This window comes from Scardinius erythrophthalmus, assembly GCF_964197995.2.
Source record: "Scardinius erythrophthalmus genome assembly, chromosome: 5".
Lineage (NCBI taxonomy): Eukaryota > Metazoa > Chordata > Actinopteri > Cypriniformes > Leuciscidae > Scardinius > Scardinius erythrophthalmus.
In genome coordinates, this window is record NC_138225.1 from 52199284 (window position 1) to 52226710 (window position 27427).

At 41.2% G+C, this 27427-nt stretch overlaps 1 protein-coding gene and 1 pseudogene across 2 annotated transcripts in view; both read left to right on the plus strand.

Moving 5' to 3' along the window:
- Positions 1 to 27427, plus strand: part of LOC308690614 (NACHT, LRR and PYD domains-containing protein 3-like) — a 195272-nt gene that overhangs the window by 140338 nt on the left and 27507 nt on the right. The window lies entirely within an intron of this gene.
- The window catches only part of LOC308691312 (protein NLRC3-like), a 32699-nt pseudogene continuing 13667 nt past the window's right edge, over positions 8396 to 27427 (plus strand). Inside the window, exons 1-6 of the transcript in view lie at positions 8396 to 8445; positions 8732 to 8857; positions 9121 to 9216; positions 9413 to 11138; positions 12847 to 12918; positions 13419 to 13592. The product of the transcript in view is annotated as a protein NLRC3-like (transcript). The remainder of the gene's footprint in view (positions 8446 to 8731; positions 8858 to 9120; positions 9217 to 9412; positions 11139 to 12846; positions 12919 to 13418; positions 13593 to 27427) is intronic.

Below are 27427 nucleotides of genomic sequence, written 5' to 3' on the forward strand. Positions count from 1 at the left end.
AGCATGGACCTTGCCAAGGTTCGTGCTGTCACTGATTGGCCGGTTCCCGATTCACGAGTCGCCCTACAGCGTTTCCTGGGCTTTGCAAATTTTTATCGAAGATTTATCCGCAACTTTAGCCAGGTCGCCGCCCCCCTTACCGCGCTCACGTCGGTCAAGTCATGTTTTGAATGGACGCACTCAGCCCAGTCCGCTTTTGATCGTTTAAAGTTCTTGTTTACGTCAGCTCCCATTCTTGCGACCCCCGATCCCTCCAAGCAATTTATCGTGGAGGTTGACGCATCAGAGGTGGGCGTTGGAGCCATTCTTTCACAACGTTCATCCACTGATGATAAGATTCACCCGTGCGCATTCTATTCTCACCGTCTCTCTCCATCCGAGCGAAACTATGACGTTGGTAATCGTGAGCTTCTAGCCATCCGATTGGCCTTGGGGGAATGGCGTCATTGGCTCGAGGGTTCCCCCCTCCCATTCATTGTCTGGACCGATCATAAAAACCTCGAGTACATTCGATCTGCTAAACGACTTAATGCTCGTCAGGCACGTTGGTCCTTGTTCTTCGATCGTTTTGATTTTTCCATTTCGTATCGCCCTGGCTCTAGGAACATTAAGCCTGACGCTCTCTCACGCCAATTCGATTCCCCCGAGGGAACCCCTGTTAGGGAAGAGATCCTCCCACAGGGTTGCATCGTTGGCTCCTCCATCTGGGGAATCGAACGTATAGTTAAACGAGCTCTTTCTCGGGTTATTATTCCTCGCCAATGTCCACGAGACCTACTCTTTGTTCCTGTCTCCACTCGCTTAGCCGTCATGCAGTGGGGTCACTCCTCCAAGCTGTTTGCTCATCCTGGAGTCAGGGGCACCGTTGCAGCAATCCGTCAGAAATTCTGGTGGCCTACCCGCGAGCGCGATATTCGTCAATTTGTGGCCGCCTGTTCTATTTGTGCTCAGACTAAGTCTAGTAATTCGCCACCTGCTGGTCTGCTTAGACCCTTACCCATTCCTTCTCGCCCGTGGTCACACATCGCGCTGGATTTCATTACTGGACTGCCGGTGTCCAGAGACAACACTGTAATTCTTACTGTCATAGATCGCTTTTCTAAAGCAGCTCACTTCATTCCCCTTCCCAAGCTTCCGTCCGCTAAAGAGACCGCTCAAGTAGTCGTGAATCATGTTTTCAAGATTCACGGACTCCCCTCGGATGTCGTGTCCGATCGTGGACCTCAATTTGCGTCACTGTTCTGGAAGGAATTTTGTCGTCAGATCGGTGCCTCACCCAGTCTGTCCTCTGGTTTTCACCCGCAGACCAACGGTCAGGCCGAGCGCGCTAATCAGGTTATTGGTCGTATTCTCCGCAGTCTTGCGTTCCGTAACCCCTCCTCATGGGCAGATCAACTCCCATGGGCAGAGTATGCTTACAATTCTTCTCCGTCCTCCGCCACTGGCTTGTCTCCCTTTCACAGCTGTCTTGGGTACCAACCGCCTCTATTTCCATCCCAAGAAACAGAAACCAATGTCCCGTCCGTCGAGGCGTTTATTCAGCGTTGTAAGAAGACCTGGAGAAGGGTGAGGTCGGCACTGTGTCATTCTCGTTCTCGCACTCGTCGTGCTGCTAATCGTCGTCGTACTAAGAGCCCTAGATACACCTGCGGTCAAAGGGTATGGCTCTCCACTTTTAACCTTCCGTTACGATCTCCTTCCCGCAAATTGGCTCCTAAATTCATTGGGCCATATTCTATCTCCAAGATCATCAGTCCTGTCGCGGTTAAGCTTAGATTGCCTCCCAGCCTCCGGCGCATCCATCCAGTGTTTCATGTCTCGTGCATCAAGCCCGTCGTCCGCGCCCCCCCCTCGCCAGGTTTCCCCTCCTATTCACGTTGATGAGGGTCCTGTCTACCGCGTACGTAGGTTATTAGATGTCCGTCCACGGGGTCGTGGCCACCAGTACCTCGTCGACTGGGAGGGATACGGACCTGAGGAGAGGAGTTGGATCCCCTCCCGGAACGTCTTGGACCGCTCGCTGATTGAGGACTTCTACCGCACTCGCCAGTCTCAATCCTCGGGAGCGCCAGGGGGCGCTCCTTGAGGAGGGAGTACTGTCATGATCCCGGTATTCTCTTCTGTCTCTGTCTCCCCCTTGTGGTCTGTTTCTTTGATTCATTCATCTCTCTGACACACCCACCACACACACACACACTCGCTCTTCATTCACACACTACTTGCCCAGACACACCCACTTACTATTACGCTCATTCATTCTACGCCAGCTGTTTCCCATCATTCTTCTCTTTGCTCAATCTATCTCTTCACCTGCTTCCACTTTCCTCTAATTAGCGTTCCTACTTCTAGTACCCCTTTTCCCATTTTCCTCTGCCGGATTATTGTCAATGTTTCTTACGTCACGGAGCTTACCTGGGAGAATCTTGTCTTGTCTTGTCTAGTCCTGTCCAGTCTAAGCCTGGTTTTGGTACATGTGTATCTGGAAGCTACGCGCTGTCTGGACTGTTTAATGCTGAAGCTTTTCTCTGCCCAGCTACTCTGTGTCTGACGACGAGAGACGGACCCCAAGCCCAGTTTTGACTTGATGCTGCCGAATGCTGAGTTGTATGCTGAGTACCTTTACGGGACTGTTCTTCAGTTGATACATTAAGAGACTTTGTGTTCATCCTATTTTCTACAACAACAGACATTCTGTTTGACAGCTACGCAGCCTGCCTTATTTCCATTAAAGAACTGTTTATTTTGAATTCCTTTTGGGTCCTTATTCCTGAACGAGTGACGTGACAGTACTAGTATCTATTTAATAGGTACTAGTATCTAGGGGTGTAACAATAAATTGTGTCACAATATATCACAATACAAAAATGCAATAACATGTATTGTGGATAGTGACAAAATGTATTGTGGATTTTTCACTCAAAATAAAAATTACAGTTTACAGAGTTTTAGTGTCAGCACTGCATTAAACTACATAATGTTGAATATAATGTATAATAATGCAATGGGGGAATATTTGTGGGTCCTGATAATGCCAAATGTCTTACGTTACCAGTAAAAAGTGGCCAACATTATTTTAAATATATCTAGTCAGTGACAGAGTGCAAGCATATTCGTCTAAAATAATTCTGTTTTCAGCTTCAGAATCACAAATATTTTTATTCTGGTGTCACTATTGTCCTGTGCATTGGTTCCCAGTACCAAGCCTATTCATTTACACCCACAATAATATAAAACTTAGCATTTTAATCAACAGTAAAAAATTTTGTTAACCTTTTACCATAGATATTGGAGTATCACAATAATATCGTATCGTGAGTTCAGTATTGTGATATGTATTGAATCGTGACATGAGGGTATCGTTATACCCCTACTCTGCCCTACAAATAGCCTAGAAATCTAGACGCACCCTAGTGGCAGCAAAATGTATTTTGCAGCCAGGGCAGTCTAGCAACTCTCCATTGACTTTCGAGCTGCAAAAACCTAAATTGGGTCAGGCCAATCACGTCGTGTATAGAGTAGGCGGGGCGGGCTTAACATGATGATGACAGAGTTGCGACGGTTACCTGCCACTTGAAAACAAAGAATGACGGCTGCTGCTGGAGAACAGTCTTTCGAATCGGCTTTGTCCGCGACTCTGGAGGACTTGGAGTTAGGTTTTTCTTTGAGAAAAGAGCATAGAACAGCACTTAAGTCATTCTTAAAAAAAGGAAGATGTGTTCGTAGTTTTGCCGGCCAGATATGGCAAAAGTTGAATCTATCAACTAGCTCCTCTGTTGGGAAAACGCTCTGGTTGGTTGAAGCGCTATCCTATTGCGTGCAGAGGGAATTTGAAAGACAGCCGTTTATCCCGCCCCTCGGATTGAGCCGTGTCTATGGTGAGTTGCCAGACCCAACATCTTGATGTGTAGGTCGCTAGAGTGTGGAACTGAGAAAAATGACTTTAAAGATTTTTAGTTGTCCCGCCAAATTAATTATAGGTAGGACACTGGAAATCTGGCAAATAGATGTTTTAGTAATGAAAATTATACCTACATAAAAAAATCTTGAGCTCAAACTTGACTTTTGACCACTATCTTTGTATTGTCAGCAAAAAGTGAGAAGTCATGCCAAGGCAAAAGGCAGTAACTTCCACATTATCAATATTTGGTTGCTGATCACCATTAACAAAATCATTATAGTAACACCTGTATAAAATCTAGTGATCATGGCATTTATTTTGTATGATTTACAATTATTTATAGCCATCTACTTATTGCTATCCTGTACTTTGGTTGCATTCTGATGGCATTATTAATACATTTGATATGACAAAACACGTCCATAGATATATTAGTCCAGCGTTGGCTCGACTGTGTTCAGGGCGGGGCTGAAGGCGCCGGCGAAATTTTGGCACTCTGCCAGCTAGATGCATGAGTGTTTCAACCAGGTCCAGTACCCAAACTGAGTGAGGCGGGGCTTTAATTCTTGGTTGTATTCATCTGATACGGCAATGTGTAAAATTTTTCTGTCACCTCTGCATAATCCTTCGCGATCGATATCGCACGTTTGTCGATGGAGTGGGTTCAGACCATACTAAATGTTCTGACCGCGTTTGTTTAGGACAAAGCTCTGAGGACATCAGAAGTTACAGGAACTGATGGCAGCTGTACAAAGTACACAGACTACACCGTACAATCTGGTAGGTAGCATTATTTGATAGAACACCGGCACAGTAACTTCATATTGACGCGCGGCTAAACAAAGGCAGAGCACCGTAACTCAATTTGAGCGTTCAAAAACAAAGCCAAAGAGCGGTCACTGATGTTACGGTGTTCTGCCTTTGTTTCTCATGGGCTTTTGGAAGTTACTGTTAAGATAACTCATTATTTTCTCGAAAAAACAACGGAATTGATTCAAGATACTTATCCACATGATAAAGGAGGTCTTGAATGTGCCAAAAATATAAATAACTCATTTTCGACCAAAAACGAAGTTACTGTCTTTTGCCTTTGCACGGCAGTACTAGTATCTAATTAATAAGTACTAGTATCTAATAATAAATACTAGTAACTAATGAATAAGTACTAGTATCTAATGAATAAGTACTAGTATCTAATGAATAAGTACTAGTACCAATTTAATAGGCACTAGTATCTAATGAATAAGTACTAGTATCTTTAAAAAGGTACTAGTACCAAAAGAATAAGCACTAGTATCTAAAGAATAGGCACTAGTATCTAAAGAATAAGCACTAGTAGCTAATGAATATGCACTAGTACTTAATGGAAGAGATACTAGTATCTAAAAAATAAGTACTAGTAGCATGAAAATAGATACTAGTTAGCCTGGCTCCGCCCTCCTGCGTACTTCCGCTCAATTTTATTTCCCTTCAGTCAGTGGCGTGCACAGACCTCCTCCGGGGCAGGGGCGGAAGGACCAAAAAGGGCACTTTTTTTAAAAAACATTTATTTTTTAAATAAATCACCTGTATTTAAAGCAGTATCCGTCTGTCTGTTGTGTTTTATATATTTTAATGACTTCCTCACAATTATTTGGAATATCTCACTCGATGGAGAGCAGCAGTCGGTCAGAGAGCCTCTCTCGGAAATGATGATAATATAACTAATTATTATTTACATTACCAAACAAAACAGAGAATCAAGTCGGTAATTATGAGGAATTCATGTTTAGTTATGTTGATGTTATAAATTGTAGGCCTATGTATTCAATAAAGTGTTAGCTATCATGAAATCAGTAACACTTTACAATAAGGTTTCATTAGTTAAATTTATTAACATGAACTAATAATGAACTACACTTCTACACAATTTATTAATCTTAGTTAATATTAATTTCAGCATTTACTAAAACATTATTAAAATCAAAAGTTGTATTTGTTAACATTAGTTAATGCACTGACTGTGACATAACATGAACAAACAATTAAAAGTTATATTATTATTAACTAAGATTAACAAATAGGCCTATACAGTAGCCTAACAAATGTTTAGTTTAGTTTCAGACACAGTTGAGCTAACAAACAACAGCACAGTCTGAAACAGGTGTAGCTCTTGCTTATAATGCCTACCTTTTTAAAACATCTCATATTTTAATAAAAAATAAAAATAAAAATAATTATTGTCTTACATCATTATGTTGACAAACAAATATAAACAGAATACAAAAACATTAGTATTTCTTATGCAATACCATTGCATAATCCAAATACAACAAAAGCAGCTTGTTCATTTATCATTCTTTAAATGGTTTCATATAGTTTCAGTGCATTATTTTTTAAATAGTTTCTTTAACTTATGAAGTGCCCCACATATTTTTAATTCCTCATGACAGCTATTCCGTAGATTTACACCTTTAACTGAAATGCAATGGTATTTTGCATTGGTCCTATGTTCTTTTTGAACTGTACAAGTTCCCCTTAAGTCATGTTGGCATTCTCTTTCTGTGAACAACCCTTGGATACTTTCTGGCAATTGATGATTTTTTACTTTGTACATGATCTGTAATGTTTTTAGTTGTTTTGCATGATTAGTTAATGTTAATGTTAGTTAATATGAATAATAAACAAATAAACCTCATTGTAAAGTGTACTATGAAATCAGAGATATAAATTCCTTACAATTTAGAGCTGGACATGGACTTTTCCTTGGACATGAAATTTCCTTTCACTAGATGTATTTCCCCAAGCTAATTACACTTGCTATGGCCTGGACAAAAACGAATGACATTGTCAGACTCAGAATGCGGCTGAAATTGAGTTATACTTTTATAATTGTTAAGCATAACTCACATGCTGCCGCAACTTTTACAGTAGCATGGTAGGATAAATGTAACTTTTCCGTATTAGCTTAATATTACCTGCTGCCCCTGCAGTTTGAAGACTCGCGGCGAACTGCTGCGTACATAGCGCTGAAAAAAAAAACCTCCGCCTACTGCCACTTCACCTCCGCCAAATGCTTCCGCCAAAAAATTATATTTAATATTTGTTTGTATTACCGTATTATTGTTCGTGGCAATGGTGTGTAAGTGTATTGTTATTTATTATAATATTTAGTTTAATAATAATTATTATTTACATTTATCAGAGAGGGGCACAATACATTTTGAGACAAAAGGGGCAGGGGCTTGAGCCCCCCCGGCCCCCCCCCCTGTGCACGCCACTGCCTTCAGTACTACGTCTGGGATTGTGGTGTATTCTTTGGTTTTCTCCAATCATTTTTTTGGCGGTCCAATCAGCGAACAGAGGGAGTGGCTGAGAACGATGACGTTGAGGTTGTGCGCTAGTTTGAGTTGTTGGGTTACGTCACGACCAAAGGTTAGCGATTGGTTATGGCAGATCCAGAGTGTCTCTGCAGATCCAATAGTTTTAAACTTCAACAGAGTACTCGCCTACAAGGAAGTTAACGCTTGTCAATGGAGAGAGGCCAGGCTCTCTGTACAAATGAAATGTACGAGAGTCTGGTAGAACCAGGCTAGATACTAGTAGGTTTTAAGGATTAAATGTTAAAACGGCTTGCCATACTAGTCACCTCTCGATGCATCCTCGATAAAAGGGGCGGATCAAGAACACATCCGGGGATTTGAACTGGCCTTGGCTAGATGTGAACTTTGAATTGGAACAGTACTTGGGCTTGGCCCTTTATTTTACTGTCTGTGGCTTGGCCAGCGATAGCATGCATATTGAGAAACGGCCTACGTCTCTCTCTCTCGTCACACTGCCATTTTAAGCAGGAAAAATGCGAAATACGACACGGAAAAAACAGAGCATCAAAGTGTTTATCAACCATTATAAAGGAATTTACGTGTAGTTTTATGATTTTAAAGCTGGAGGATTTGAGAACCTGTATCTTTAAAAGTTTGATCAAGGTAAGTGTTCGTGTGTGACTTTCTCATATTAATATGAATCTCTGGAGGACATTTTACGTGATTGTTTGATTTGAAACCTTTAATAAAGGGTTTCTTTCACTTCAATGTTTCCTTTGTGTTTCGTGATGTTTGTGATTCTTCAGAAGTTTAGCTTATGTGTAAACATACATAGGCCAATTCACACAAACGTCAACAAACAGGGTTTTTTTTTTTTTTTATCGGATCAGTGTCTGTCGATGTGGGTCCGGGTTTGTTTTCTTTTTCACCTGAACTTGTTCAATCAGTGTTTCTCGGTGTCAGTTATTTTTCATTAAATTCTAAATCCAACGGTCGTCTTGTTTGTGTGTGTAAAGACCCAATGAGCTTGAGTTAACTCAGTCACATGTCATGATCCTTTTTCTCCCACACTCCAGAAATGTTCAGCTAAATTATGAAGATTGTTTAATTTAATCATTTAATTTAGTGTCTGAATGTTTTTCATTCAGAGTCAGTGGAGGAGATCAAACTCATCAGATTCTCCTGCAGCTTCATCATGGCTGATTCACAAGGATCCAGAGATGGAGAATTTTCTCCAGGATGCAGGTACTTTCAACAAACATTACATTACTGCATTACTTACATTACTACTACTACTAGTTGATTTCAATTGGTTTGTTTTGAATTCCTAATATTACCGGTTTTCTCAGTCGCTTTGGTACAATTGTTGAATAATTCTTAACATTTGCAAACCAGTGAGTTCATTTATCAAAATAATTGTAATCAAAGTTTGAAACACAGTGCAAAACAGTTACAGACATTAAAGCAAAAGTATTAAAGCAAAGCATTTATGTGGTCTTTTATAAGTCTGTATTCTTTATATTTTAATTAGTTTTGAAACCAGTTCAGTCCAGCAGAAGAGCTCAAACCCAGAGTCCAGCTGTGTGTCTATGAAGAGTAACGACTCTATGGAGCTGCCATTCAACTTTAAGAGTGGAGACAAACAGTCTGATCTCAGGTATATCATTTCTATAAAAGATGTGCTTATTGTATTTGTTTTTTTATGAAATTGTTATTAATATACAGCAGTTTAATGAGTTACAATCTTGCTAGTTTCAGTCACTATTAATGATTATCATTGTGCTCTTGTGTAAAGCTCTATGTATTGTATTGTTAATACATTCACTCACTGTAAAAGCTGTTGGTCTGTTGCTCAGTTAATGACACAATTACATCAGTATCAGTGTGCCTGATATTTTACCCTCTTCATTCTGATTTAAGGTCAAACCTTCTATCCAGACCAGTTAAAAACAAAACTGTGTACAAGCCTGTGATTCAACCACAAGACTTTAATGAAAGCATGTATCCTGGTTTCAGGTAAAATGCAGGACTTTTTTGTTGTCGTTGTTTAATTTTTGGTGCTGCAATTCACATCACAAATCACTCAAACACATGATTAATGATTAACACATTTCAGAAACCTAATGATGTTCTGTGTCCCATAAATAGTTTTGTAAATTATGGCTATTTACTTCTCTAACTTGTGTAATAATATGATATTTTAATCTTACAGCAATGACTCTAAACCTGCTGAAGTCCTCAACACATTGAGACTAAATCTGAGAAAGAAGTTTGAGTGTTTGTATGAGGGAATATCAAAACAGGGAAACCCAACACTCCTGAATGAGATCTACACAGAGCTCTACATCACAGAGAGTGATTGTGGAGAGATCAATAATGAGCATGAGGTGAGACAGATTGAGACACAGTCCAGGAGAGCAGAAACAAAGGACACACCGATCAAATGCAATGACATCTTTAGACCTTTACCTGGACAAGACAAACCCATCAGAACTGTGCTGACAAAGGGAGTCGCTGGCATTGGAAAAACAGTCTCTGTGCAGAAGTTCATCCTGGACTGGGCTGAAGGGAAAGAGAATCAGGACGTCCAGCTCATACTTCCACTCGCTTTCAGAGAGCTCAACTTGATGAAGGACAAAACACTCAGTCTTTCAGGTCTTCTTTATCGCTTTTTCCCTGAAACAAAAGAAATGGAAATATCCAGTGATGAATATAAAGTGTTGTTCATCTTTGATGGTCTCGATGAGTGTCGTCTGACTCTGAACTTTAAGAGCGAAGTGAAACTGTGTAATAAATCTGAATCAGCCTCAGTGGACGAGCTGCTGACGAACCTCATTGTGGGGAATCTGCTTCCCTCGGCTCTCATCTGGATCACCTCCAGACCAGCAGCAGCGGATCTCGTCCCCTCTGAGTGTGTCCATCGAGTGACAGAGGTACGGGGCTTCAGTGACACACAGAAGGAGGAATACTTCAGGAAGAGAATCAGTGATCAGAGTCTGTCCGACAGGATCATCTCACACCTGAAGTCCTCAAGGAGCCTCTTTATTATGTGCCACATCCCAGTGTTCTGCTGGATCTCAGCCACTGTTCTAGAGGAGATGTTGAGTGAAGCAGAGAGAGGAGAGATTCCCAAGACTCTCACTCAAATGTACACACACTTCCTGCTCATTCAGACCAACATCAAGCATGAGAAGGACTATGAGAAGAAAGTGAAAGATGAAGACATGATTCTCAAACTGGGGAAACTGGCTTTCCAGCAGCTTGTGAAAGGCCACCTGATCTTCTATGAGGAAGACCTGAGCGAGTGTGGCATTGATGAGACAGAAGCATCAGTTTACTCAGGATTGTGCACTCAGATCTTCAGAGAGGAGTTGGGCTTGTGTCAGGGGAAAGTCTTCTGCTTTGTTCATCTGAGCATTCAGGAACATCTAGCAGCTCTATTATGTGCATCTCTCCTTTATCAACAATAACATCAATGTGTTTGACCAGATTACCAAACCAACTAATGGAGACTTTTCCCTATCTGATCTCCATCAGAGAGCTGTGGATGAGGCTTTAGACAGTAAAAATGGGCATCTGGACCTTTTCCTTCGTTTCCTTCTGGGTCTGTCAGTGGAGTCTAATCAGAGTCTCTTACAAGGACTAAAGACACAGACAGCAAACAGCTCTCACAACAATAAGAAAACAGTTGACTATATTAAAGAAAAGATCAATGAGAATCCCTCTCCAGATAAATACATGAATCTGTTTCACTGTCTGAATGAACTGGGTGATCTTTCTCTAGTGAACGAAGCTCAACCTCATATGAGGTCTGGAGGATTACGTGCTGTGAAACTCTCCTCGTCTCAGTGGTCAGCTTTAGTGTTTGTGTTGTTGTCCTCAGAGAAGACACTGCAGAGGTTTGACCTGAGGAGATTAATTGGAGACAGAAATGATCGGTAAGTAACACTGAGTACAATCATTACAGTCTAACACATTATGAACAAAGAGAAACTAAGAGATCAGAGGTGTTTAAATCACGGGACACAGATTGATTTCTGGGATATTGTACATAATTTGCCGGTGTTTCTCAAACCATGGCCTAGTAAGTCTGCATATCTCGACTGCCACGTCATCAAGCGCCTCTGAAGGCCGTCTCAGTTTGAAGGATGTTTTGAAGACAGACTTCATTTTGTGTCTTTAATTCAGCTCATTTTGAAGGATGCATCAAGTATATCCTTTGTGTTCTTCAATCTCCCACAATCCTTTGCACACATTCTAATTCATGTAAAAGAACTGATGGAAAACGAGTCGGCACTGAGTTTATCTGCGTTCATTATGAAATTTAAGACACAGGTAATGTATTCTGAGATGAAGGCATACATGTTATCTTTTGTTTTTCTGTGTAAATTAATCACTGAACACTAAACTGACAATAATGTAAGACACTGGGAGACACAGACGCTGTCATTCACTGTATTGCATTAATAAAAAAGCCAGTTAATATAAAGATATTTAATAGCAAGTATTTTTCCTAAATTAATTTTTAATAGTATTTTTGTGCTGTGACCGTGGGGCAGAGTCCTGCACGGGTACGATTTTACCCGCAGTGCTTACAACCGCATCCGACCCGTTTTCCGACAGCAGCTCTAATTAAAATCCGCACCCGACCCGACCCGCTTAAAATAGAACTGACATCCGACCCGCACCCGAAATAAAATCAGTTTAGACTATCACATTATAGACACACTTACAAAAATGTTTATTGCCAGGTCATACAGAAGTTATTACACGACAACTTCAGCCGAAGCTGTCAAAAGGCCGGTACATGAAGAACATGGCTAACGTTACCACAAAACTGAGTAGCCTTATAACATTTTACCAATCGAACAGACGCGGCTACAACACTAGATCTGCCACCCAATTTCAGCTAGCATACATCTGACAATTTTGGGTTCAAACACGCCCTGTACAACACACATACTGAACAGTGTTAAATTTGAAGAATACTGTTCGACAGAACGGCTTGGTTTGTTGCCACAGTTATCTGCGTGTTTCCTCAGCGATGAAGTTCCACATTTGCTGCTATCCAACACGAAAATGCAGCAAAGCCTTTCACAATATTTTCTTCAGATAACTCCAAATTTCTCCCTCACACTGGACTTGATTTTTGATGACGTATTGTCGACAACTTTACAATCTCCACTAGCTATTCTTTTTTTCAACTCCTCAGCATCCATCTCGACGACTGCAATTAAGCAGATCGAGAACGCGGTTATGATGAACTTTTTCTTAAACTTAATTTTTACGAATAATTTGCTGATGCAGGTACAAAAAGACTTTTACAAAATAAAATAATCTGACAAAATAATCTGATATGTCAAGATAGTGTAGTGGTGTAAATGCAGACTAATAGACCTGCCACAGCAACACTGACAAGAAAAAGAAAAAACAAATCTGTGACGGCTGAATACGAGGCTTCTACAGTTATAGATACTAAAACAACTTTTTTACATGTCCTTTATAAAGCAGTGTTTGATTAAAAAACATATTTGAGGGTATTTAGGAAGGTATAATGTATTATTTACTTATGATATGAATTATTATGATTATTATTATTATTGTTGGCATGAATAATTAACTTGTTTATTTTTTATTTTCGATTAGTGTCACACAGAACACAGCAGATGAAGTTCTCCAGAAGCTGATGCCTGTGGTTACAGCAACTAGATACGCTCAGTAAGTCACACTGAGAACAAGCATCACTGTTAAACCATAACAGTTCTTACTTAAACATTATAAATTAATGGTTTAACAAAAAATATGAGTCACACTTCAGCTTTTAAACCCTCCAGCTATCTGACCTGATTTGTAATCTACTTAACCGTTTTTTATGATATATGTGTGAGAAATGTATTTTAAAATATATGCATTTATAATGTATGTATATAAACATTTATATGTAGACTTTTTTATATTAATTTAAAAGTAATTTAAATGTTAATACATTTATATTTAGTGAAAAAACTGATGTTTTCAATGTATTTCATTTGATCAGTTTTATATGATCTTTCTCCCTCACATAGAGACATAATCTCTTAGAATAACAGTTAAACTTACTGATATATTTAATTCATTGTTTTAAAAAATAGATATTGCACAAATTATAAACACTATTAAGAAAAACAAAGATTTCTGTTTTGGTCTGAGAATGAAGAGTGTGTAATTGTTCTCTACAGGTTGGGTGATTGTGGTGTCACAGATGAAGGTTGTGTTGCTCTGGCTTCAGCTCTGAGATCAAACCCCTCACACCTGAGAACACTGGGTCTGTCTGAGAATAAACTAGGAGACTCAGGAGTGAAGCTGTTCTCTGCTGGACTGGCGAATCCTCACTGTAAACTGGAGGAACTGTGGTAAGATCATACGTGACTCTCACATGAAACTGTCTCTGTGAATTCATAAAGTATAATCAAAATGAAATAAAATGCAGGGAAATAACTATTATTTCATTAATTGCAAGCAAAGCTATTAAAACAACATGATCAAATTCATCAAATTAATTAACGTAATTGTGTGTAGGACAGTGAGTGAGTGAAAAAACGTGTGTGTGTGTCTGGGACGGACAGGGAGAGAGAGACCGCAAGTGATCAAATGTAAACCTCAAAGGATGATTGGGAATGTCTTGCTGCTTGTCTGCCGAATCTCTGGGATCTCCGTTTTCTTCATTTTCAATGATGTCGCCGTCCATACTACTATGTGCTAACGTTACCGCCATCAAGCCGCAATGATTTGCCGCGAATGAATGCCGCAGAATCTGTCGAGTCGTCTTGTAGTGGAAAGTACCGATATTCGTGTTAAAAATGTAAGGAGTAAAAGTAAAAGTAAAAATATCTGAAAAATCTACTTGAGTACAGTAACAAAGTATTTGTACTTCGTTACTTCCCATCTCTGACACTTTGACATTGTGATATACATTTAACACCCTTTACTTTAAACACACTCAGTCTCAGCACAGTCAGGATTAACACAGTCCATTCATTTTGATTTTAGGGGAAACTGGAAACTAGAGATTTTTCTCCAGGTTTAAAGTCTACCTCATCATGTCAGTGTCACAGATTATGACCTGGAGAAACACTATAGTACATCGATGACACGTCAGTGTCTGTATTATTAATGAGGCTGGAGGTTCTTATCCTCTGAGAAGACATTTCTCTTTTTCATGACAGCACATGGTGTTTTTCTATGACAGACGCTTCAATCTGCAAAATCAGGCAGTAGTTTAGAGAGGCGTTCATGGGTCGCAAGTGTGTGTGTCCATGGTGCAAGAGTTGAGTGTGTTGCAGGCTTCCCCCGTGATGCTGTCAGGCCGAGTCTTACTGCGGGCGTTTGGTTGGCCAGAAACTACAGACACAATCAAACTGTGTGTGTGTGTGTGTGTGTGTGTGTGTGTGTGTGTGTGTGTGTGTGTGTGTGTAACAATCATTTTTCTGTGGAGAGCTATGAGAATATCTATCTTCTCTGTCACTATCTGTCCTGAAGATTTGTGTTCTACGCAACTGGTTTTTATGACATTTGTATGAGAAAATTATTATAGATGCATTTATAGTGACTGTATATAAACATCTATACTGTTAAAGGGAAAATACAGATTGTGTTCAATGATTTGGTAGGAATTTAACTGTCCGCTGTAAAATCCTCCAGTTTCCCCCTGATATGTAGTGAGCTCCGGCATGGGCCGCTGACAGATGACTAGACTTGTAGTCAAGACCGCCTAAACCGAGACCAAGACACTACCAAGACCAGAGGGTATCGAGACCAAGACAAGACCAAGACCAAGACAGACCAAGTCAAGACAAAGACCAAGTCGAGACCGGAGGGAAAAAAAAAAACAGACTAGTGTTGAAGCTAAGCAATAACTTGTTTGAATTCAAGAACAGCAGCATACTAGGGTTCAGCCGCAGTTTACATTCAATACATATTAGACGGTAGCCTATTACTTCAACTACACAGGCAGAACAATACATAGACAGACCATGTCATGTGTGTGACTGTGAGCTCACTGTAAATGTTTTTGCAGACTGGGTGAGATCAACTATGTGTAGCAATTGCATGATGGCTGTTACTGCACTATTAGAGGATTGAGACTCCCTTAACTTTTGTGTACTGTTGAGGACTGACATGACTGGTACTGACTGGTTCATCTGACAAAACATCAAACACCTCCAACACCATCTTGCTCCTCCAACAACTGTCTAAAGAATGAGAAATATGTAACCAATTGAAATTATACTTAATGTGTAGATGAAATCGTAACATCAAATTAAAGATACACAATTATAAACTTGGATTAGGCCTAATGTTTAGTCAACACAACGGAGATATGCAGATGATATTTAAAAGACCATTTATTTAGTCTAACGCCATCTTAAATACAATACTGTAATCAAACAACACACACACACACACACACACACACACAGATATCAAAGACACAAATTCATCTAAGCAAATGCCTGCCTATCTCTGCTGATTTCGGAGTCTCCAAATGAATCCATTCTGCAACTTTTAAATTCATAATAAAATGTTTAAAAACGAAATTATAGGCTTAAGTGCAGGATCCGAAAGTTGGTCGTTTTGTCGCTATGGTTACACACACACACACCGTTGGCGGTGCGCTCAAAGTCATCTGTCAGTTGTGCAGTTACCCAAAATCTCCTGAATGAAGTTAAAACCCATCATGTCACTGATACGTGTTTTTTAAATCAAGTGATCAAAGTGCTCGTTGCCGCCGCGATCAGTGGTGCGGATAAAGTGTTTTCTCGTGTGGCTCGCGCCTCGCGTACACGCCGCACTGTCTTCACTCGGACGCGTGCTTCAATCTGTTACGTTGCGGATAATAATGTTGCATTATCGAACGTTGTGTCGTCGTGGATATTGTAGTATTGTACTGCTAAATCCCCCGACCACTATGTCGGTCTGAGACAGCGAGACCTAGACAAGACCGAGAGGTCCGAGACCAAGACAAGACCAAGACCAAAGACCGTCAAGGCTGTGACAAGACCGAGACCACGTTAAAGTGGTCTCGAGACCAAGACCGTTCTCGAGACATACATCACTACAGATGACTGTTGCTCGTCCCTCTCTCTCTCTCCTGTCTTGCTCTACCACACACACTCTCTTTCTCATGTCTTGCTCTGCCACACACACACATTTAAGAGGATTTTACAGAATGATTGTGAGGTCGACTTGAGCTGAAAGAGGGGGGTTTCATGACTCTTTATTGTTCATTACATTAACCTTCTTTTACAATTTTTCCATATTTTTATGTGATGGATAGTTTTAATTTGTTATATCAGCTTTTATGTAATCACTGAAAAAAATGTGTCGGATCAAAGTAAAAAAATTAATCAATTTACTTTTTCTCAAGTGAGTTTGAACAAATCAAATTTCTATGGTCAGTTGAAACTATGTTTTATACATGATTAAATCACAAATTATCACAATCTTTTTGATTAACTTAATTTTTTTTAAACAAAAAATCCAAATAACTACAAACAATGTTGTCACACTGTGGTTTCCTCAGGAACAGACTGAAGACTCCGATTAGGTACAAACTCAAACTTTAATAATATTACTCTGGAACAAGCTGACAGGGAAAACACACATAAACACAACGGAGATCAGACAAAGACTGAAAGAAAGGGTGCATCTTATATAGCAAACAGAAACGAGATAATTAATCATGCACAGCTGGGACAAATGAACTCCATGATAGTAATCATAGAAACAAAGGAGTGGCGGAAAAAGAAAAGGAAAACAGGAACCAATCAAAAAAGAAACTGAAAGTCCAAACATGAACGGACACGTTATCTACAACTACACGTGACAGTCCCCCGTCCTCCCGAAGACGCTTAACATGTAATTAAACGCAATGCGCTCGTATTCTGGGCTCATCTGCTATTCTGTAGGCTACTTATGCTTTATTAATAAGGTGTACAGAATTTGATCTTTTAACATGACTGTCTTATAGTACATTATAGTATAATGTGTATTGGGGGCTGCTTCTTTGCTTCAGCTTTTCAAACGTAGAAGTATGATAAAGACATGATAGGCAATATATATTTTATGTAGATGAAGGCATATTTTGTACATGACTACACATGTCCTTAAAAGGCGTAGAAAATATATTGTTTTAACGACATAATATAGCATCTCATTATTACGAGAAAAGATGTCGTTAAAATGACATTAACATCTCGTTATTACGACATAATAGAGTCGAAAAAATAATATGTATATGGCAGCAATGCACCGCCGTACAAACTGCCTTGAGATCAGGCTGAACTATTAGGCCGAGACTTCTGAATATATAATACAAATACATAAATAGGCATAATAACATAAAGTTATTCCAGTTGTGGTTAAGAGTCAGGCTGGACACACTGGAATGTAGAAGCTAAAAACTGCAGTGTAATGTCACAAAAGACACACACAAAAATCTGTTGTGTAAATGTATGACCTCTTTCAAAAAATAAGAGCTTTGACGTGACAATTCTGTCGTATTTTTGTGTTAATTGAATTAAACCAAAACCTTATTATTTAATGTTTTATTGGGAAAAATAAATATTAGACAGATATATTAAAAATATGTGTCACTTAAATATTACAGATTAAAAAACAAAAGAAAACGTGCTGAGTTTCAGTTCATTGTGGCGCGCTCCCAAAATCTATAAAGGAAACGGAGACATTCTGTTTGTTTTCATTATTTTACAAAATCTGAATATCTTTTGTAAATTTATAAATTATGTCTTGCTTTTATATGTATGACCATAAATTACGGAGTAAGAGTTAACTCTCTTGGAAGGAAAAAATCCAGTGGTCGCGCCGCCGCCTCACACACACACACACACACAAATCTTGAATTGCTAACTTGATATCGCAGCCTGTTCATTATTAAAATAAAATACAGTCAACCAAACATATAAAATGTTACACCACTCAATTTGAATAGTCTGTAATATAATCTGTGTTTAGCGTGACCACGGCCTCTGTGCTGTTATATGGGAAAATGATATTTTACGTCAATAATGCCAAGTACAAGCTTAGCCTACATAACAGGCCTAATAGTTTAGCTTGATTCACAAATAATGAAACACTTGGATTCGTGCCGAATGAGAAATGTAGGCTTTTTCACTTTAAATTAATTTGTTTGGCATCTTATTTAGTTTTATTTAAATAAATAAAAACCTGTTTCTCGCCTTGAATATATAACCATAGAAGCAGCCATGCTCACCAAAACCCGCCCACTACAAGAAAAAAACGCCCCAAATTTTACTGCCAAAATAATGTGATATAATTTCATTACCATGTCATTCAAGGTTGATAAGCACAATTTGTATCTCCTTAAAACAAAATAACGATGATAAAATTAAATAAATAAAAAAAAAATTCCAGGAAAACAATAATTAAGAAGAATTAGCCAATATGACTAAAATGTCCAGGTGGACACTGTCAAAACGGCAATCAAGAAATGAACCGATGACTTTAACCCTCGGATGTACACATTGCAGAACATAACGCAGAATTTAGCAGTCAAAACTGATTCATCGTTGATTCAAACCTTTTTCAGCAGCTGTCAGGGTCGAGTAGAGCGCATGCAGTCTGGACGGTGTAAAAGTTGCAGATGTCTGGTTAGGCTAGTGTGCACATGACCATGGACAGAAGTCGTCCCATATTTGATTTCAATTCAAGTCATTCGACTGTGCTCTCCATAGTGCTCTCCTCCAAGAGTTATAGTCACCATCGAGTCATCTCCCACCACATGTGTACGTTTTTAGAGTTGCTCACTATCTCACTCTTTACTGTAGATACAACTTACTGTGTAGTCGGCTATGTCACTTTGTGTTACGACCACTTGGCTCATACAGTGATCGCAACATGAAAGGGGAGACCACACCGATCGCTATATTTAACAAAGAGTGTTTATTTAACAGAAATAAGTGTATCAGTAAGTGTAGTGGTTAACCGAAAGTGTAGTGTTCATCAGTAGAATGAAACGGGTGGTGGGAGGAGGTAAATGCGACGAGCGAGGCAGCCACCAGCCACACGGACCGACGGCCCGAAGAGGAAAGAGAGACCGGCGAGCTCCTGGAAGGCCTCTTTTAACAGGTCATCAATTAACCTTCACGGCCAGCCTACAGCTCCACCTGTTGGACTAAGACAGACAGACAGACGGCAACCATAAAACACAGACAACAACAAGCTGCCCAGCAGCACGGCAAAGCCGGTCATGACATCACCCCCCCCTTGATGACAGAGACCCATTTTAACGGGGCTCTGAAAAAAACCATCAAGCTCCCACAATAGCCATAACCAAATTATACAAAATCAAAAATAAACCAATTTAACTAACACTCACACACAGGAAAGACTAATTCATTCATACCACCTTCACCAAGTGCACCTCATTCCTAACAAGACAACTGGACCAACAGTGACCATTCTCACCCACACCACCTTTACCACATTCTGCAACCAGCAAATCCCGGTACCATGGACAGCTATTTAAGGCAAGCAGAACAGACACAGATTGAGCGGGGAAAAACAGACACCATTAAACTGACTCATCCGGGGCGCGAGAGAGTGCATCAGCTAACACATTCTCCACGCCGCGGATGTGCCGAATAACTAAACGAAAAGGTTGTAAAAATAGTGCCCAACGTAAGAGGCGTTGGTTGGTGGAATTCTTTAATGACTGGAGGAAAGTGAGGGGATTATGGTCCGAGTAAACCACAATTGGATGCAAACCCCCACCCACATAAACCTCGAAGTGTTGAAGTGCCCAAATCAACGCCAAAGCCTCCTTCTCGATTACGGAGTAATTAAACTGGTGCTTGTTGAATTTACGCGAAAAATAACAAACAGGTTTGTCAACCCCATTTTCATCGCTCTGCAAAAGAACGGCACCCGCCCCAACCTGACTCGCGTCAACCTGTAGCTGGAATGGTTGATCCAATTTGGGCGCAGCCAAAACCGGCGCCGAACTCAATAACAGCTTGGCATTTTGAAATGCCTGATGACACTCGGCCGACCAAACAAACTTAGCTGTGCCCTTCAATAAATTGGTCAGCGGGGAAACTACCGTGGAAAAGTTGCAACAAAAACTACGGTAATAACCGATCATGCCCAGAAAGCGCATCAATTCCTTCTTTGTGGCCGGCGAGGGAAAATTCTCTATGGCCACGACCTTCGCATTTACTGGCCGCACCTTACCTTGGCCCACCACCTTACCTAAATAAACGACAGTGGCCTGGGCAAACTCACATTTAGCAAGATTTACAGTTAGAGTTGCTGCCACCAACCTCTGAAACAGTGCACGAATACGTGCCAGATGGTCACCCCACGTATCGGCGTAACAGACCACGTCGTCTAAATAAACGGCACATCCCTCCAACCCAGCAACTACCCTATTCATGAGACGCTGAAAGGTTGAGGGGGCGTTCCGAAGGCCAAAACTCATCCTAGAATAAGAGTACAACCCAGAAGATGTAACAAATGCAGACACTTCCTGCGCTCTCGGTGTTAATGGTACCCGGTAATACCCTTTTAACAAATCAAATTTACTAACGTACCGTGCACTCCCAACCTGGTCCACACAATCCTCAATACGAGGTAATGGAAAGGAATCGGGCTTTGTCAATGCATTAACTTTCCTATAATCTGTACAAAACCTATATGTTTGATCTGATTTTTTAACCAACAAACACGGTGATGCCCAGCTGGAATAAGATGGTTTTGCCAGACCGTTATCGAGAAGATATTGAACACTGGCCTCCATACTTTTACGCTTCTCTAGAGGCAGTCGATAAAACCACTGCTTAACCGGGCGGGCACCCTGGGTGTCAATATCATGCTCGATTAAACTTGTACAGGTTGGAGTGTCCGAAAATAAAGGCAAAAATTCAGAAATTAAAACCTTTAACTCATCGCGCTGTTTCCCACTTAGATGCCCCAACATACTATCCAGTTCAGCCAGCTTCTGCGTGTTATTCATGCACCCATGTAAAACTGCATCGTCTGGAAACTGCACCCCATCCTCAGCTGCCACCCGAGCGACGTTCGACAGCCCCTCTACAACAGCCAATCCCACAGGACTGTCCGCATGACCACCCACCACCCCCGAAGATGTGGAGTAGTACGGCTTCAGCAAATTAATATGGCAAAGCTGCGTTGATCTCCTGCGTTCAGGAGTAGACAACAAATAATTTGTCTCAGAGACTTTACGCATGATCGTAAAAGGGCCTGAGTACTTTGCTGTTAAAGACGAACCTGGGATGGGCAGCAACGCTACCACCTGATCACCCGGCTTAAACACCCTGGCCTCCGCCTTACGATCATACCGCTGTTTCATTTTGTCCTGAGCCGCACTCAGATGTTCACTAGCCAACTTCCAAGACAAAAATAACTTACGGCGGAAACCGTTAACATACTCCACCAAACTGGCAGGGGTTTTTGACTGGTCTAATTCAGTGCTCAAAACAGACAAAGATGTTCGTACTTTGTGACCAAAAACTAGGTCATTAGGACAAAACCCCGTGCTTTCTTGAACAACTCCACGGGCCGCCAACAAAAGCCATGGTAAAGCCTCTTCCCAATCCTTCTTCATTTCCACGCAATATGCACGTAACAAAGATTTCAAGGTTGCATGAAAACGTTCCAGCGCCCCCTGGCTTTGAGCGTGATAGGCACTGCTCAAATTGTGCCTTACACGTAACAGTCTCAGAGCAGCCGCAAACGTCTTGGAGGTGAAATTCGAACCTCGGTCGCTTTGAATTATCTTCGGGATCCCAAAAACTGAAATAAACTGTGACAAACATTTCATAATGGACCTTGTGGTAATTGCCCTTAATGCATATGCAGCCAGATACCGTGTCGCCTGGCACATTACTGTAAACAAATATGTACATCCAGTTTTCGATGGAGTTAAAGGACCTACACAATCAATAATGATGTGTTCAAACGGCGTGCCTACGGACTGAATGGGCTGTAAGGGAGCAGGCTTGATTGTAGTATTTGGCTTCCCAGTCACTTGACAAACATGACAAGTTCTCACAAACCTCCTTACGTCCCGCTTGATCCGTGGCCAATAAAAATGTTTTAGTATATGATTATAGGTCTTCTTAACACCAAAATGTCCAGACTCTATACCATGTGCTGCTTTCAAAACTAAATCGCGATACTTGTCAGGTACCACGACCTGCATCACCTGATCTGCCACATCAGGATCAACACAAGATGACCACTTTCGGAGCAAGAGACCATTTTGCACCAGATAACCTTTACCTGGGTCAGTTGCAGCTAAAGCAAAAAATTTTTCCAGACTCTGATCTTTTCCTTGAGCTTCAACCAGCTCATCATAAGACAACGGCGCGGGTAATTCTGGAATAAACAAACCAGACACAGACATGTTAGACACATCAGATGGTGAACCTATCTGCGCGCGAGCCATTGCACGCGTCACAGCGCAGGCAGTAAAAACCTCTGGAAAATCTTGTAAAAATGTATCTGGCTCCTCCAATGGCAAAGGCGCAACAGTAACCACAGGCGGTGGGGACACTAAACACCCACCCAAATTATTGCCCAAAATGATATCAATGCCATCTACAGGTAAAGAGGGTCTCACGGCAATTGTAATCTCACCATTTACAAATCCTGAAAATAACTGAACTCTGTGCAAAGGCACCGGGAAAGACTGAAGGCCTATTCCACGAATTAAAACAAACTTCCCAGTATCTGATACAGGAGAAAATGGCAAAACAGAAGCACAAATAAAACTCTCTGAGGCTCCTGTGTCCCTCAAGATTTTCACTGGGACCCTGTGCGCATCCCCTACCCACGAAACAAAACCGTCACTAATGAATGGCGCATAGTTCGACACAAACACCTCTGAAGTTTCACGCTCACCCCTAGACACAGCTCCAAGATTTTTCTCCTCACCAGCGTCAGGCTGAACGACATTTTTAACTTCCAAACTAGAGAACTGATCCACTTCAAACGCAACAGGCCCATCTGAACGCGCAACAGAAAACACGCAACCAACAGCTTTTCCATTTGCAGCTCTACCCTTATTTCGCGCACCCAACACTGGACACTCTCGCTTCCAATGTCCTCTTTCCAAACAATAATTGCACTTCTCACCAACAACCTCATTTTCCCGTGTTTTATTCTTCATTAAATGATCAAATTTAACCCGACCCGATCGATATTCCCTATGGTCATATTCATAACGTGGAAAATACTCACGTACTTTACTTTTGTGCGTCAACACAAAACCGTCGGCGAGAACAGCAGCCTCCGCAACAGTCTTAACTTCATGCTCATTCACATAAATAGCTATTCTCTCAGGCAAGATATTTTTAAACTGTTCCAGAATCAGCAAATCTCGCAGCGCATCAAATGTCTCCACACCCTCAGCGGCAAGCCAACGATTGAAAAAACTACTCAAATCTCTTGCCACTTCGGTATGGGTTTGTCTCTCACCTTTTTGCCAATTTCTGAAAGGTTGCCGATAAGCTTCTGGAACGAGTTCATAACATTTTAAGACTGCCTGTTTTACGCTGTTATATTTCTTTCTCTCGGCAGGTGCCAAAGCCACAAACGCCTCCTGCGCGCGACCCACTAATACAGTTTGCAAAAGTACTGTTTTGTCCTCATCATCCCAATCACGATCAGCGGCTATATTTTCGAATAACGAAAAAAATATATCCGGTTCCCGTTCGTTAAATTTTGGCAGGAACCTTATCATACCAGCTAGATCTGACTTACCGGTAGAATTTCGATCAATTCTCCCCTCAGAAAGTAATCTCAGTCTAGTTCTTTCTACATCTCGTTCCTGTTCTTCACTTCTAAGTTTTTCTAATTCCAACAAACGGTCTTTCTCTTTTTCGCGCACTTCCAAACGTTTTTGCTAATTTTCCTGCTCTAAACGCTTCTCCAGCATCTCTTGCTCCTTCGCCAATTTAAATTGCTCAAATTCCAATCTCTTTTGCTCCAAATCTAATTTCTTTTTCTCCAATTCTATATCCATCTCTATCCTCAACAGTTGTTTTTGTTGTTCAAAGGTTAAATCGCTGGACTTAAGCTGCATTTTAGGCTTAACGCTAGACTCAGGAATATCAGCCATCTCGTTAATTTGTATTTCTGGACTAGGACTGATTGGGGTTACATCAGGCAAAACCTGCTTCTCTTTTAAGAACTCGCGAATAAAACCCACAAATTCCTTCTTCTTAGCAGATTTAAGTACGGGCCGGCAACTCGATCGCGTAATACTCGGCCACCTTCAACAATTGTTCCCTCGTTAACCCCACCAACAAACGCTCCGACGGAGCTGCTAAAAACTCCTCCAACATGACCATCAATAAAGTTAAACTTTCCAATCCACAACAAATCGAGCCAAACCGGTTATAAAGTCGATACAGTTCAGGTAACCAGACAGACTAATGCTGGAGCATCCCCCTAACATTTACCCCCCTACTATTCTAACCTATCTTCACACCAAAGTCCAAGAACAAGGATAATTCACTCACCCATACCGCTGGAGTCGTACTGTCCCGACAAAGTCACTCCAGCCGGTGCTCCACGGCGGTGCCCTCGTTCAGACCTCAGTGACAGTAAGCTAGACCCACAACGCCGAGGCGTACTAATTGGGGACAAAACATAGCTCCACAAAATTTCCCGTCCAGCCTCCCAAACTGCTACCGAACCTTACTCACCGAATGGCTGAAACAAAAACGCCCCTTATCTTAACTCTCCCTCCTACACACACACACCCACAAAATCAGTGTGGCTCTCCCAAAACAATCCGCGAGCTGATAGTAGACTCAACTTACTACACTCATTCATAAACCGGCTAGATACATAACGCAGCACTACACACGCTAGTAGCCTACTACTAGGAATTAAAGCAGCCTAACGTTACTATCAAACTTAGAGACTAATCGAACGAGCCCCCATATGTTACGACCACTTGGCTCATACAGTGATCGCAACATGAAAGGGGAGACCACACCGATCGCTATATTTAACAAAGAGTGTTTATTTAACAGAAATAAGTGTATCAGTAAATGTAGTGGTTAACCGAAAGTGTAGTGTTCATCAGTAGAATGAAACGGGTGGTGGGAGGAGGTAAATGCGACGAGCGAGGCAGCCACCAGCCACACGGACCGACGGCCCGAAGAGGAAAGAGAGACCGGCGAGCTCCTGGAAGGCCTCTTTTAACAGGTCATCAATTAACCTTCACGGCCAGCCTACAGCTCCACCTGTTGGACTAAGACAGACAGACAGACGGCAACCATAAAACACAGACAACAACAAGCTGCCCAGCAGCACGGCAAAGCCGGTCATGACACTTTGGCATTAGCGATCACTTAAATATACAGCTACAACTTATCGCGCTCAATCACAACGGCCTGCGGATCGCTGATTGGTGATGTGCTCGTCGGTGATGTCAACACCAACGCCAGCTGACTCTGCATGGGTGTGTGTACAGTAATGTCATGATGACTGATTTTATGGACTACATGCACACTTTAGTTTAGTTTTTTAACCAATTAGGCTTTAAAATGTAGATGTTTGAAAACCGCCGAACTGACCCCAAACCAGCCCAAATTTTGTCCACCCGCCCAAACCCTTTTTTACCCGCACAATCAAATTCAGAACCGCCCAATCTGGCAACACTGCTGATGAGATTAATAAAGTTTATTGTACATCACACAAAAGATGATGCGTCAGTTTTACTTCAGAAAATCACCGTAAGAGCTGAGTAAACACAGTAAGTTATAAGAAGTGCGCAAGTACATAAACGAATTTCGGTAGAGTTGAGGGAGCATTTTCTTTAAAAACAAAATAATTCCACCTCGTCTTCAGCGGCTGCCTCAGATTTCGTGAGTAAATAGAGAGAGCTATGTGGATTAATACATCCAGCCACACAACACCTACAACGCTTGGGAGACATTCTCGTCAGTGCAGCAGCTGTGAACGCGATCAGGGCGGGGCTATGTTAGAACGGCAGTGTCTGTCAACACTCGTGGGCGGGGCCTGTGCTTAGTGACGTCACTAAAAGCAAGCAAGCAAGCAAGCAAACTTTATTTATAAAGCATTTTACAACGACCGGAGTAGCCCAAAGTGCTGTACAAAACAAACCATAACACAACACAGCTAATGCACTATAAAATACATAGTGAAGTAAGTTAAAATTAAAACATATAAAACAAACAATAACATACAAAATGTCAACTCCCGGTGTTAAAGGCCAAGGAAAATAGATGAGTTTTTAAAAGAGATTTAAAATGAGTAAGTGAAGTGGCCTGTTTTACCGGCTGAGGCAGGTCATTCCACAATTTTGGAGCTGCCACAGCAAAGGCGCGATCCCCTCTGAGTTTACGTTTTGTTTTGGGCACGTGAAGGAGCAGTTTATCGGCTGACCTAAGAGAGCGAATGGGTGTGTGAAGATGTATTAACTCAGAAATATAAGACGGGGCAAGACCATTTAATGATTTGAAAACAAATAAAAGAACTTTAAAATTAATCCTGTACTGTACAGGCAGCCAGTGAAGCGACGCCAAGACGGGTGTAATGTGCTCATATTTACGTACTCCTGTCAAGAGACGTGCTGCAGCGTTTTGCACCATTTGAAGACGAGCTAAAGAAGACCCACTAACCCCCACGAGAAGTGAGTTACAGTAATCCAGCCTGCTAGTAATAAAGGCATGGATTACTGTCTCAAATTGTCGTCTTTCTAAAAAAGGCTTCACTTTGGCCAATTGCCTCAACTGGAAGAAGCCTGTTTTTACCACTGCTCTGATCTGGCTGTCAAAGTTAAGATGAGCATCAATTTTAACCCCTAGGTTAGTGATGACTGGTTTAACATATTGGGCCAAGGCACCCAGCTCAATGGAACTAGTCCCATTTGTACCACCAAAAATCATCACTTCCGTTTTATTTGTATTAAAACTTAAAAAATTAATAGCCATCCAGGCTTTAACATCGTCTAGGCACTCTATTAGCGAACTGACAGTGTCATTCTTTTTAATCGGCATGTATATCTGACTATCATCAGCATAGCAGTGAAAAGATATACCATGTTTCCTAATTACTGAGCCTAGCGGTAGCAAATACAATGAAAATAGAAGAGGACCCAGAACTGACCCCTGAGGGACCCCACAAGAGAGAGGTGCAGAAGAGGACTCAG